The sequence below is a fragment of the Balaenoptera musculus genome, chromosome 17 (assembly GCF_009873245.2).
Source record: "Balaenoptera musculus isolate JJ_BM4_2016_0621 chromosome 17, mBalMus1.pri.v3, whole genome shotgun sequence".
Lineage (NCBI taxonomy): Eukaryota > Metazoa > Chordata > Mammalia > Artiodactyla > Balaenopteridae > Balaenoptera > Balaenoptera musculus.
In genome coordinates this window covers 31,772,598-31,785,991 of record NC_045801.1, presented here as the reverse complement: position 1 = coordinate 31,785,991, position 13,394 = coordinate 31,772,598, and the positions used below count along the sequence as shown (strand labels likewise).

The 13,394-nt window shown below is 36.8% G+C and overlaps 1 protein-coding gene across 4 annotated transcripts in view; it reads left to right on the top strand.

Annotated features, from left to right (window-relative positions):
• Positions 1-13,394, top strand: part of ZFPM2 (zinc finger protein, FOG family member 2) — a 457,466-nt gene that overhangs the window by 313,924 nt on the left and 130,148 nt on the right. The window lies entirely within an intron of this gene.

The window sequence follows — 13,394 nt, the reverse complement described above, 5'->3', positions numbered from 1 at the left end:
CATGTTACTGAAAGGGAGTAGAAATAAATGCATGCAATCAATTCATCATACTTAACAGGAAGCCCTCTCTGCTCCTTTTCTTAGGTAAGCTTCTGCAAAGTTTTTTGCATGTATTCCTTTAACTTCCTGAATTCCAGCATCTTCTCTTTTGCTGTTTCTGCCTTCATGATTCCATTGAAGTGACTCTGTCACAGGTCTCCTTGTTGACAGCTTTTTATTCCATGAGGCTTGATCTGATTTATCCCTTTCCACACCCAGTGCCAGGTTTCTCCATCACTGTCCAGCCACTAAACATCATTCTCTAGTCTTCTTTCTTCTCATTTCTATGTTTCCCATAGCTTATCTCATCTGGAATTTTTTTTAATTATCCTACTCCTTATAGTTTCATTTCTCACTCATCCTCCACAGATACCCTGTACTCAAACTATACTCAGTTATTTAAAGTTCCTCAGCTATTCTTTACTTGCTCATATCTGTCTTTATACATCATGTTTCTTTTGCTGAATAACCTTCTAGACATCTTTATCTTGGCAACAGGTATCATTCAAGACTTAGCATGTGTAAGTGGCTCTGAAAAGCCTTCTGTGCCCCATCCCAGGGAGGGAGCTCCACCCCAGCCTGTGCATTGTCCCAAGTTGGACGTGAACACCTCAAACACAATGACACCATTTCTCACTTCTCCTCCGCACACAATACATAGAATATACTCACTGAATTTTGAATTATTTTTAATGGGTATTAGGATGCATCATTCAACATAGTAAACTCTAGTGGGACTTGCTTTAGTTTCAAAAATCACTAGTTTGAAAATCCAGTACTCAAAATGCTCTTCTCTCCATATCTAGAAAAGTATTCCATGTCTTAGCAAGATTACTTTAATGCTAGGGAAATACAAGAGGATTTCTTTGGAATATCCTATGTAAACACAGCATACATTGTGCTACATCAGTTAGAATGAAGGTGTATAAAAGAATTTAGAAAAATTAGAATCTATATACCTGCCAAAGATGCTGTCAAAGCTTAGGGTTTTATTTGACATCTTTTTACAGCAGCCATGCCAAGACATTGGCTCACCATTACTACGCAATTCTTTGTGGATCCACTTGACTTTCTCCCATCAAGCAGTGACTGTGTCTGTTGTTCTTTTTTTTTTTTTTAATAGAAATTTTGATCAAGATATCCTTAATTTTTTTTAAAATTTTATTTATTATTTTTTTTATTTATGGCTGTGTTGGGTCTTCGTTTCTGTGCGAGGGCTTTCTCTCCAGTTGCGGCAAGCGGGGGCCACTCTTCATCGGATGCGCGGGCCTCTCACTATCGCAGCCTCTCTTGTTGCGGAGCACAGGCTCCAGACGCTCAGGCTCAGTAGTTGTGGCTCACGGGCCTAGTTGCTCCGCGGCATGTGGGATCTTCCCAGACCAGGGCTCGAACCCGTGTCCCCTGCATTGGCAGGCAGATGCTCAACCACTGCGCCACCAGGGAAGCTCCGTGTCTGTTGTTCTTGCTCTTCACTGGGGGGAAGTCAGCCAGACCTCAAGTCTTTGCTCTGAGACGTGAAATCGGAGGCTTCTCATTTTCCCTTGGTGTTTAAGTCAACCCCATTTCTGAAGGCTATTTTTAAACTAAAAGGTCACCTTATATGCCATGACATACAGTAGTACTTCAGAGAAGTTATATTCTCATTAGTCTTTCTTAAGTATGTGAAGACCGTCAGACAACAGTGGGGTCAACCAAGACAGTATATCGTGGTGTTTCAAGCAAGAATATCCCAGCCAAAAGAATGGATCTGAAATACACACATTTAAGTATGAACAGTAAAGCTTTTTCTATCTATCTAGTTATGTAGTTCTATCTACCGCCCATTGAAATTCAATAAGAATAAATTACTTTAAGCCAGTTTTTCCTTCAGAAATCTCGTATTTATCATCACTGTCTGGTCTCTCTTGTCAGTAAAGATTTTCAAGAATGACGGCTCTCCAGGTCAGTACCCTTTACTTTGTGCATTCTTTCAAGAAATGTTAAGTCTCAGAGGCTTATTATGAAAACTTAACATTTTCAGAATACTTATCAAATACTTCTACGAAGGAATTTAAGTTTTCATAGTTAACTTGATATGATACGTAACATATGATAGTCCTGCTCTCCTGCCCCCCAAAAGATACAAAATTTATCAATTAACTAGTAAATAATAATTTGGAGTCTCTCCATATCAGAACTAGTTTGGTAATATAAAATCTTAAATATCTTAAGTATCATCTCTGCTGTCTTTCTGTGCTTTGAGTGTAGGTTTCTAGATTAGAGTGAGTGTAGGAAGCCAAAAAATAAAATAACATAAAGAGGCCTATGTAGGACATTTAAGCCAAACAATAGTTTAGTTTAGAAGTCTCACTTCATAGTTTTGCATTTTGACTAGAGATACAGATAAGAAAGATAGCTTTCTATCAGTGAAATGAAGTGAGGAGAAAATGTATATAAGAAAATGGGCATGTTACTTTTCATCTTATCCCTGGCTTTACATACACCATTGTAGTTAACTATCTCAAAGGAAATTAAGATAATCATCTTTACACACATGTAAAAATGAAGGGAGATTATAAAAAGCAGGCCATTGCATGAAATTTGGGAGTTCTTCAGTTCATTGAAATATTAGTCAAGTACCCACTATATGCCAGATAGGGAATCTGTTAACTTTTTGCTATATATTCAAGTTATGTTTTACCTTGGTATGACACTGGGGTATCATTTGTCCATATCTGAGTTTGCCCTTTGTTAAAAGCTTGGCTAATGTCGTGCTCCTTAAAAGTGGTCTGCCAACCAGCAGTACTGCATGGGCTTGTTAGAAACGCTAAAGCTCAGGCCCCATTCAGACCTACCGAATCCAAATCTGCATTTTAACTAGATCCAGGTGATCTGTGTGCACGCTCAAGTTTCGGAAGCCAAGGTCTAGTGATTACTGATGTGTCTTTAACTGAAGAGTACCAGGAGGGATGGAAACAGTTAACCTTGCAATATACTAGTGTAATAACTCTCAGAGACTTGTGAATTCATTTGCAAATAAACACCATTGTAGAGCATGAGAATATCATAAAGGGAAAATAAGAACATTGAAAAGTTCTTCCTGTTTTGTCTTTAAATATACAACAGCTTGAGTGCTATCTTTTTTGGCACTCCCCCTCATTCCCACAAATGGGATTATAGAAAAGAAAAGAAAATGCTGCTGTACTCTGTTTAATGGGAACATTTATTGCTGTTTTTCCTTTTCTCTCCAACACCTCTTAATTTATATTAGGCATTAAATTGTAATGTTGTTTCTTTTCATGGTGAAATTGTCCCCGCGCGTATGCCTTTAAATCAATTCATTGTTATTTTGCAAAACAAAATGCGAAATAAGTACTTAGGGGAAACACAGGCCCCCCTGACCCCTGGAACTCTCTGGAGGCTCGCCTCTGTCATCCTTCCTGCACAGCAAAAGGGGAAAAAAAAAAGAGAAGGAAAAAAACAAATTTGCTGAGCCACACATTTCAAGTTGTCGACAACCCCATCCGCGAGAAAACAGAAGAAAATATATATGCTCGCTGTCCTGTCAAAAGGCTTTTGCCTTATCTTGAGAGACTGTCAGGGCAGGAACATCAGTGAATGGACAGGAGTCTATTAAATTAATAAGCTGCTGGATGGTGTCTGGAGAGTTATGATGCCCCATAAATCCAGTTTGATCATGGGGGACAAGGTTTAAATCTGCAGACTTCTAATACACATCCAGTTCTTGGATTGGATTTGAAGTTTTGTGCCAGAGACACAGAGATAGTCCTGCAGCATGTGAATTAAGTTTTATCTCTTTTTTTTTCTATCCTTCCATTTTTTTTTTTTTTTTTTTTCCTTATACTACTTACAAAAATGAAAGCACCTTAGGGATCCTAGCAAATGTTACGGCTGGAAATGAAAGAACTGTTGTCAAGGTGAAACCGTGACCTAGAAGCCTAAAATCAAACCTTGGTCATTCTATTCAAGAAGCCCCATCAGAATGGAGTGTAAAAGGTCTGTGTGGAAGGAAAGATGCCTGAACTTATCTATCACCTATTTTAGAGTGATGCCTGTCAAATTCTACTCATCTGTATTTATGATGGAAAGAAAACTAATGGTGTCAGATCTGCCCTATAGTAATAAAAAAAATCAGGAAATATTTTCTTCACCCCATTAAATAAAGTCCTCTGATATAGCCTTTACTGTGATATAGGTTTATTTGAGTTTTCGGCTTCCAACCATTTTAAGCCAAAGAACTGTGTTTTATTATTCAAATAATTTCCCAAATAAACTATTAACTTTAGGTCAAAAACAACTTATTTACATGGTACTGATAAATAAAATCCCTGGAATAAAAAATGGAATTTGTTCAAAATCATAAAATTCTCTCTGTTGAGTAGGTGTATTACGCTGTTTGTAATATTCAAACCGCTAGTAAATTGTTAATTACATGTTTATTTCATCAACTTACAGTTATTGTATAAATTTAGATTTTTTTTCATACCTTGGAACAGATTTATGTTAGAAAAATCTAGAATGATGGACAATGCTTTGTTATAACCAGTGCAACATGCCCATTTCAACATATTTAAGTCACCGTTAGAATACTTTCTTATAGAATCATTCAATTAACACAACTCTCTACTTTAACAACATGTTAAATCATTACAGGGTCAGGGAGTGTCTGCAAGAGAAGGGAGTCCACCTCCACTCAGCATTCGCTGCATACAAAGCCCTGTCCTGAATATTGAATCATTAAACACTGACAAATAAACAACGAAAGTAACAGGGTTATCCTCCGTTTTTTAATGGTTCCCAGAGATTAAATAACTTGCCCAAGTCACAAAGCAAACAAATGAACACAGCTCAAGTTGAACGTATCTCTGCTTTTCATTCATTCATTCATTTGGCAACTTTTTATTGAGGGCCTACTATGTGCCAGGCAATTTTCTAGGCACTGGAGTAAAGAAAACACATTATATTCCTTACACTGGTGAGCTGACATTTTTGGTTAGGGGACCAAAAGTCACCACTTAACTGATTCAGAGGTCTAGGTTGTTCACACACACACACACACACACACACACACACACACCCCTCCCCCATTACATAGAACCAACCAGGAGGAGAGACACAAGAGTGCATGGATGAACCCCTCTTGGTTCCTGAAAGTATTTGCTCTGGGGTTTCTTTATTGACCTCTGAAAATTACTGACTTTTTCCATGAAAAAATTGTGGAATTTTTTTTCCCCATAACTTACTAGTACACTTCTGAGCATTAATGTCCTGTCCTGTCCTGTAATACCAATATACTGCCCGTTAGTAGTCAGAGATTAAATAGATGCTTTGCTAATTACCTCATCCAGTTCAGTTGTAAATAAATCTCTGTGTCACTCTTTCCTCCTACCACCACAGTATTATGTCCCTAGCCAGGAAATGCTGAAAAGAACAGATGAGTCCCACACTGTGCCCTGCAGGTCAGAAAATTCTGGCTTGTGGGACAGATAGGAGGGGTAAGTCTGCAAGGCCACGACTCTTAATGGGAACTCCCTGCTTCTGGTTTTTCAAGTTCAATCCTAGAAACTGTGTCAATAGAAGAATCTCAGCTGCTCTCAAAAGCAGGAAGGAGACCATTAAGATGTTTGCTTCCATTGAGACGCTAGCAGGACTTGAGAAAAGAATATTGAAAAGTTTTTGAAGTTTTCTTTTTTTTATCTAGTTAACAGTCCATAAATCACATCTCCCTTAAAACTTACTTGTATTTTAATTCCAGCTCTAAGTCCTAGGAACAGAGAGTTTGGGATCAATACCTGACTCATAGGAAGCACTCAAGAAAATATTTGTTGAATAAATAAGTGAATATTTGGATTCTCTTTTCTCCCTTCCTTTTTGCCCTGGTTTCTTATGTCTAAAGTAGAAAAAAATAGATTGGGTTGGGAAGCAATAAAATAGATAACAATTTATATTTAAAGGGTGAGATTAGCTGATACCTTTCTTCCTGTTAATGCTTTTCTATCCTTATGAGATTTTGCATTATATAGTAGCGTCTTTGTTTTGCATCCTACCAAGGTGTTAGTCATGTCAAACACACAACTACATGGGAAGCATACCTGGTTCCACATCTAGCCTTATGTACAGAGATAAAACATTTGAAGTTAAGAGGCAAAAAAGAGAAACTAAAATTTGTTTAACACTTACTTTATAACAGACCTTATATACATTGTGCACTACTCCACAAGGGTTGCTATAATTATTACAGATGAAGAAACTGAGGCTATATTTTGGTCAAGGTTATATTGCTATTGGACAGATAGAGTCAGAATTTGGACCTTAGGTTTGTCCACAGAACAATATTGCCTACAAATAAAACGGTGTTCATTCCTATCCATTCATTTATTTTTAAATCATGTTAAAAGGTGACATACCTACCAAATTAATGAAATGATTCAGCCCACACTGGCTTGAATCTAAACAAAAAAGAATTTATTTTGAGAAACACTGAAAGATAGGAGATAAATTACTGTATAAATACAAATATAAATAAAACATTTTCAGAAGAAAAATCTAGTTTCCTTAATCTGTTTTTTAAGTTATTTTTGGCTTACAATGAAATGTACAAATATTAAGTGTACAATCAAGATATAGAATATATCCATCACCCCAGAAGATCTCCCATGTTACAAAAGACAACCACTGTTGATTTCTATTAGAGTAGTTTTCTTTATTTTTAAATTTCATATGAATGGAGTTATCAAATGAATGGAGTCATATACTTTATGACTTCTGTGCTCAGCATAATGTTTTAGAGACTCATTCATGTCATTTGGGGTATCAGTAGTTTGTTCTTTTTATTACTGACTAGTATTCCATTGCATAATAGCTATTAGAGGTTTCCAGACTCTCTTAATAAAAAATGTTTTCCTCCTTTGAGGATCCGTTGCTGCAGAGGTGAAGAGAATAACCCAAATATCCATCAGTAGGAAAATAGTTGAACAAATGATGGTAATGGAATCATACACATCTGCAGCAATGGATTCCTCAAAAGAGGGACACAATTTTTATTGAGAGAGTCTGGAAACCTCTAGTAGTGATGGCCTCAAATCAGAGGACATTTAAACTAAAAGAGGTCTATCAGAAAAAGAATGACATGAGTCAGAATCCTTTGTTTTTGTATTTCAGTGACCTTAAAGTTTTACTGACCCCAGTCAGTCTTTAGGAATCAAAACAAATGACATCACTAGATCTTCCTATACTTCCAATTGTATCAGTCATCTCCTTAACCGCCTAACCAGAGTAATTCAAAGATGAATGAAATTTAAAGATTTTCCAGTGGTCTTGGTGTGTGAATATACATGGGCTTCTTCATTTTTCGGGTCTTTATTTCTCTTTGTCTTATTAACTGCCTTTCACAAAGCAACCGAGCTATCTTAAAAGCACTTTGAAATCCCTGGATGAAAACAGCCAAAGCCATAGAAAATATCAGCATTATTATATCAGTTAATAGGCAGTTGAAACTATGGAAGGAATAACCAGAAACACAAATGAATGGCCAAGTGGTAAAACAATTCCTTAAAGGAGAAATAATGGGTAATAGTAACCATGGTTCTGAGAACAGGAATAAAACACTTATCAGGAGGAGATGGATCTTAAAGGAAAGCGGCACACTTCGACTTAGAGGACTGTGAAAATGGACACTACCAGACAATATCAGACAGCTTTGGTGCTCTTTATGTGAATTAGCCAAAGCATTACGAATAATCATAGAAATGCCTTGATCTGTGTTTTTTTGATGAATATGCACCATTGCTGGAGGAATACGTTTTTGAGAAACTTCTCAGAACATAAACTGCTCAGATGTTTTTAAAAAAAGAGCAAATAAAAAATAAAATCCTGAGAAACAAGAAATCATACAGTTAACAGCAATTGGCCGCTGTGCCCTAACCTTCAACTCTGAAAGTATGATGAACTAATGTGGTTGATCTGTTAGTTGAAACAAATGTTCAAAAATGTTGGAACGGAAGCGTATGAGACATGAGGGAGTGAATTGGTTCTCTGGCCAGCCAAAAAGTCCACTGATATTAGAGGATGGGCAATTCATTTAAAAATACAAGAATAAATAAATGATTTTACTATAAAAGTGAAAGAGATGGCATAAGACGAACATAATCACTACTAGCTATTTATAACAAAGTTTCTTTTTTTTTCCTTAGGGCTATATAGACGTATATGGAAATAAATCACAAAACATCTTTAAAACTCTAATTAAAGAATAAAATAATTTAGATACAAAATTTGGATTCCAACCTTTGCAGAAATACATTCCTATAGAATTATATTTTTCATTCAGATAAACTATTTAAATATTCTGAGGATAAGGATGGTAAGTTCTTCAATCGTTTACATGAGTTTAAAATTAAAGTAGAGTATAGGAATTGACCAAACTTCTAGGTTCTTTTTAAAAAAAAAAAAAAGATTAAGGATAGATAAAAGCTTTTTACACATTAAGGTTTTTTTCTTAAAGTTCTTCATGATAAGAGTTAAATAACTGCTAGCATATATTCGGAAACATAATTGCCTTGGAATGGAAAAAATGTCTTTTGTTTTATCCTGATACTAACAAAGAGTTTGTTAAAGAGTTTGGAAAAGAAAGATAAACTCTTTCCTGAACTCTTTAGGTTGCTTTTCATATTAACTTATCTTATGAATAATCAGCTAATCTTTGAAAACTTCCTTGAACAAAAAAGCCCTGGAAACTCTTAATCAAGTATCTTTGCTAATTAAACTTAGAAGTCATCTTGGGATTAGAGAGCTGAGGCTCTACTCTTTCGGGTATGTCTTTTACTTGTTTCTCATTTGTTGGATCCCTAGTAACATCTAGCTTTGCCTCTAGTATGTCCACAGGGAAAACCTTTCTGGAACCCCAGCCAAAATCCACTTCAGCTGCATTTCCATTTTAAGTACTGGAGCTTACAGCCTTGTAATGAACGTCCAGAATAGGCAACACTTCCTCTTTCTGTACTAAAAAAAAACTGCAGACAATAGTTTATAATAGTGATGGAGAAGAATGAACCCCCGCTCCCACCAATGAATTAAAACAAGATGCTAAGAGCAAAATTAAGTATTGTACGTGTGTTAGACAATGACTCTTAACAAGAAAGTGTGTCTAAGCTTACGTATACATACACATATACGTATACGAATGTGAATATATACATATGTGCAGACAAACATGCCCTTCTTTAATAACCACAGCTAAATTTGTTAATTGTGAAAATGGAACTTCTGGTATCACCATGCCCCCTAGCTCCACGTTACAGTACTGTTTTAGTTTTGAATAATCGGATGGTTATTGTGTGTCTTCTTAAAGCTTTTGGGATCTCTTAATAAACTCTTAATAACACTATATAGCATTTCAGATCAAACATAGGATCATAGAATGCATCATACTGTGGACATAAAATAAATCATAATTAACACAGAAGGTAAAACAGTGCCTTAAAGCAGCCATTCCATCTTCCTCTTTGGCTACACCAGCAAATGGGCTGGGTACTGTAAACAAAAGATTGGGAGGGAAGAGGGCATTATGCTTTGAATTGCCAGAATTGGAAAGCAGAGAAATGCCTCAAATATCAAAAACCATGAAGCTGGCAATATAGTAATATCCATAATTCTGATGAAAAAAGTTTTGGTCTAAATTTTGTAAACCTGTGGGAGTTGTGTAATAAACAAGCTTTGAAAACCCAATTAGGTGAACAAATTAAGAGGAGGATTGCCTCTTGGTAACCCAGATTAGAAATAAAAATTGTGGAAGAGGACAAGAAACAGAAATAGAAGGGCATAGTTTATAGTTAATAACAGTTTTGAGGTTCGCAGGGGTGTGGAATCATTTTTTTAGTTTTGTTCTATGAAGAGACAAATTCTGAAGAGACTAACATATTCATTGGGCTTTTAAAATTTCTGTGAATATATGTCCGCATAAAATCCCTTGCCCTAGGGACTCATGTCTTTCTCATATGTATTCAGGGGAATATAACGTTCTTGGTAGAGGAAGAAATCTGTAAAATTCACCTGCCCAAAATAAGGGAATTATATTTTCAATTGTTAGACCGCAGACCTCTGGAAGACTTTTTAGCTTCGAGTGGTCTTTTGGCAGCACAGTTTCAATAGAGGCTCCAGGGAAGTGCCAAGGCCAGCTTCACTTTTCCCCCCTTTTCTCTTTTAATCCCTGTGGGGCTCTGTGAATTTTTTTTCATAGCTGGACTAAAGTTGTGCCAACGGGAGACTTGCACCATAAAGACTGAACTGTTAAAGAAAGCTACAAGGAACAGCTTTGAGGCAAGGTTTCAGGCTCTGTCATCACGCTCGAAGAATTTTCTGTTTAATGTACTGTAATGCAGTATTCAATGGGGACACGTTTAATTGAGTTTTACACAACCCAGTTGGGAGTAGAGCTGCAAGGTAGGTGATGTCTAGGTTTTTAATCTTTCACTCCGGAGAGGCTTGTTGACGGAGAGGTTCTTTCTCTTTGCAAGAAAAAAAAAGGAAGCATGAGAAATGATACATCCGTGGATAAAACCAATTGGCAACCCCCAAAGGAATGAGGGCGATAAGGCGAATCCAGCACTTGTAAGAAATAAAAGAATCCAACTGTTCATTTAAATGAGAAACAACACCCGCATGGAGAAGGAGGCAGGGAGGCTGGGGGCAGGCGTGGGGAGGAACCCAGGCTGACAAATAGAAGCAGTGATGCAGGAGGAAGGAATTCTAGCGAACAAACAGCAGCTTGTTAGGGGGATTACCAGGGAGATACTTGCTGGTGTGTATTTTTAAGGAAAATAAGAGGGAGAAGGGGGCATTTTTACATTGGGAACAATGAATAACTGGCAGAAATGAGTGCAGAGGGAGCCGCTATTACACAAACAGCACTTAAAATAAATCATCATTTCTTCCTAAAGTCCTAACCTAACCCCTGCATCAACCTGGGTAAAAATAGCACCAGACCCTGTCAGAAAGACAAAATAATACCTTATACATCAGCTTCAAGGTATTAAACTTTCTTAGCTTAGACAGCCCCTTTTCCTCATGCTTTAGCAGCTAAGCAGGCAAAAAAAGCACGAAGCAGCTGCAGCATTCACAGATCGCATTTCTATTTTGTCTCCATGACACTAGGCCTAATACGTAGCTCCATAGTTGGCCTGGATAGAACCTTTCAAAAAAATTGCTTTAAATATTTATTACCAATTTTCTGGTCCCCCGCAGAGGGGGAGAACTAGATAAAGGATTATCTGCTAATATAATGAAAGCATCCACTTAAAAAGGAATGTTAGTACTCTATCACTTATTTTTTCTGCTGAATCTTTTTGGGCAGTCCATTTTGATGCTGTCCCTAACAGTGATGGCTGGTTTCTAATGTGACTGTGAGCCCATCCCAGTAGAAAAGAGCGTGCATCATGACACAGATTCCTATGAATTCCTGCACTCCACCTGCAATGAGAGACAGCACTTTAAGAATGTTCTGCTATCTTTCATCAGTGTTTGTGGCATGCAGATAGCTAATGCATTGTTGCCTGTCAAGATCCTTGCTAATTTAGGGCTGCTGACATGGTGCCTGGTAGTCTATTCTTTGGTATATTATTGCCATGAGAAGCCCTGCGTTTTCATCTTTTAAAATTAATTTGCTCTATTCAACACATATCTCTAGTACTAGGCACTGGGAATAATGTGGAGAACCATTTCAACACTGTCCTCGTCCTCATGGAGTTTACAGTCTAGTGGGGGAAAATATAACAATCAGGCCAATAAACAGAATGTTTTAAAATGATCGTTATTGGGATGTTGATAGTAAAAATATGAAAATAATTTTTGTTTCATTCATAGATTTGATCTAAGTGACCACTTGGGTCATCCTATATGGATCACTTTCCTTGTTACACAAATTCATGCAACAGATATTTGTTATGCACCTACTATGTGTCAGGCATCGTTCTAGGTGCTAGATATAGAACAGTGACCAAACCATGAAAATTTCTGTTCTCATAGGGCTTAAAGTCCAGCATATTCTCATTTAATTTTTTTGGCAACATTATAAAATGACCAGTATTATGATGATTTCACCTAACATTGATAAAGCATCCTGAACTTCACAGAGCACTTTTGCTTTCATTATCTAATCCAATGTGGGCATCAATCATGTGAGGTACATACTAGTTTATTTTACACAAGAGAAATCTGAGGCACAGAAGGGTAAAGTAATTTTGCCAAGTTTCACAAAGAATTAAAATTGAATGTGTGGCTATAATATAAGCCGCCTAATTTTTTTTCCTTTTTTTTTCTTGTTTCTATCGAGGTATAGTTGATGTACAGTATTATGTAAGTTTCAGGTGTACAACATAATGATTCACAGTTTTCAAATATTACCTTCCGTTTATAGTTACTATAAAATATTGACTCTATTCCCTGTGCTGCACTATATATCCTTGTAGCTTATTTATTTTATACATAGTAGTTTGTACCTCTTAGTCCCCTACCCCTATTCTGCCCCTCCCCACTTCCCTCTTCCCACTGGCAACCACTGGTTTGTTCTCTATATAAGCCTCCTAATTTAATCCAATATAATTTTTATTTTACTATGTACTTTGTTACTGTGATTTTGTTTTTCATTTTTTCAAAAGGCTAGAACAGTGTTTTGATTTTTTGAAAAGTGAATGTAATCATCAGAATTCGGAGCTCAGTTTGTCAAAATAAATTCACTCACTTGAAATGACTGATACAGTTCCACTTGGGAGGGGATTCTTATTGTAAATCAGCTCAGGAGCTAGTGCCGCTAATAGAAAGGAGCCTTGGCAGCCACATGCTTTATTTAGGACAGCACAAGGCTGAGGACTGTGGTTCTAGAAACTACATGATCCTAATCTAACGCCAGTTCTCAGTGACTTGAGTCTGCAGAGCACAGAGCAAAGTACTAGAAATGATTAGGCTAATATATGGTAAAAATCTACTTAATGAAAAGAATTTTTTAGATAAACTTGGTTATTACATTGATACAAACAATGATAATGGTTGTAGTTGTGTTTCCTTTAAGACACCACCGTCGTACTTTTATTATTTGTCACCTCTCGCTGAGATAGGCCTTAGTTTCGATGAATTCATAATTTCTGACGTGAAGCAACAACATGATTGCAGCCTCTGTCCAGGGATGGTTTAGAGAGTCATCTATTTTTGAGAAGAATCGAGAGCAACCCGTAAATGAGACAGCTCACTAAAAGAAAGGTCTGCAGAACACTCATTTTTGGGTTTGTTTTGCTTCTAGCGTAGTGTTTAAGTACACGGACTGCCTGAAATCTAAAGAGCCTAGGGTCAAACCCTGACTCTGC